We start from the raw sequence: 1,909 nt of genomic DNA on the forward strand, positions 1-1,909 counted from the left end.
CCTCAGCCCCAGAGCAGCCACAACTCAGAGCTGTTGGCCCCTTCCTGGGCTCTGCCAGCTGTGTGCACAAATTCCCCCTCTGCAGCGTGTGGCCCCCTCCCACGGGCACTGCAGAGGAGTTTGTCCTTAAGGACAAACAGCTCGACCTCGGTGACGCAGGGGCCCTGCGCTGAGCGCGCTGCTGAGCCGCCTCCAGGACACAGGCAGGTACCACTGTTACTAAAAAATGACAGAAGCATTTTATTGCTGCTCTTGCTGGGTGTGTGGAGACGTCAGCTCCACTGGTTCAGCCATGGTGCAGTGGAGGTGCTCTGTTCCTCAAGGCCGCGAGAGCTGCTGCTGAGTTTATTCTGAAAGCTTTGGCATACAATGTTCCTTTCTCCCAGTGCCTCTGGGCCCTTCTGGTGAGCTGTTTACTGACAACCTGTGAATCCCTGGGCATAACTGAGTGTAGAGTTAAAATGGGGGGACGACAAGAGGAAGTGGCCTGAATTTTGTGACTTTGTTTGGTTTCTGTGGTTTGTTGGTTGTGTGCTCTTTCTTTGGTTTTTTTGGTGGGGTTTTTTTCCCCCTCCAGGCACAGAAGATCAAGAGTGGTTCCTGCACCCATCACACAGCATCCCCCCCTTGGATGCAGATTACAGAGTGCCTGGCATTCCCTTGAGCATTTGTAGCAGGCACCTGTAACAGCATCCATGAACCCTGCTGAGGGGAGCAACAGATTCGGCCCAGACCCCCAAAGCCCCTGCCCCAAGCAGGACTGGGGGTCACCCCCAGGGTCCATATGGTGGCTCCAGGCAGGAGCTCAGCACCAGGACTGGGGGTGGAGTCAAGCTGCAGCAGGGTCTTATGGCACTGTGCTGACATCCTCCATGGTGGGGACCCTGGCTGTGTCCCCTGCAGCAGCTGGTGGCCCCAGTGCCCACTGAGGTTCCTGGGCAGGCACAGGCAGCAGCAGTCTCTACCTGGGCTGGGCTGTGCCAAGGATGGCACAGCAGGTTACGTCCATGGTGTGTCAAAGCTGCAGCCAGGGCCGCTGCTGTGATAGGGGGACTCCTTGGCTTCTTTCCTAATGAGCTTGGTAGCCACTGGGGCCAGGCAGGGCCCTGGGCACCCCCACCAGGATGGGGACTGCAGCCAGACTGGGTGCTGTGCTCCTGGACTCACCTCTGTGGAGGAGGTGGCCACCCTAGGTACCTCTCCAGGGGTGTCCCTCCTAGGGAACAGCTGGTGGTGGGGGGGCTGCTGCCATTCCACTCTCATCACCAAGTCTGTATCCTGCTGCCAGAGCTGCCCCAGGGCTGGGCAGAGGCTGTGCCAGGTCTCCTGCAGCACAAGGGGGAGCAGGGCCTTTCTGTTTGTGGGGAGACAGGGACACAGATGCCATGCCTGCAGTCACTTGCTGTCCAGCACAGCCCCTTGGCCCCTGCTCTCCCTGCACTGTGCCCTGCAGTCCCCACAGGCGCTGGGCTGTCCCTGAGCCTGAGGAATTTTGTTCTGGTGGGTATCTGAGCAGCCTCAGCACCACAGGAGGGAGTGGGGGGCTCAGCAGCCCAGAGCTACCCAGATCTGGGTGGGCTCCCCCACTCCACTTCCCTACCCGAGGACAGACAAGACAGAGCCATCCCAAGCATGTTTATTGTCACCACAGAGGCACCAGCACTGGCTCACTCCATGAGATACGAGGACATAGTCATGCCCGCCTTACGCCAGAGAGCGTCACGAGTTCCTGGCAGCTCAGTGGCCATATCCATCACGCACAGCACCTGTGGGAGACACCGTCACAGGGACTGGGGTCTGTGGCAGCACTGGGCTGGCTAGCAGACATGGGGAGCCCCCAGCTTGCCCAACACCTGCCAGGGAGGGCATCCTGCTCCTGCTGCTAGCTGCTGAGGACCGCGGGGGGGAA

The sequence above is a fragment of the Corvus brachyrhynchos genome, unplaced genomic scaffold (genome assembly GCF_000691975.1).
Source record: "Corvus brachyrhynchos isolate BGI_N302 unplaced genomic scaffold, ASM69197v1 scaffold340, whole genome shotgun sequence".
Taxonomy (NCBI): Eukaryota; Metazoa; Chordata; class Aves; order Passeriformes; family Corvidae; genus Corvus; species Corvus brachyrhynchos.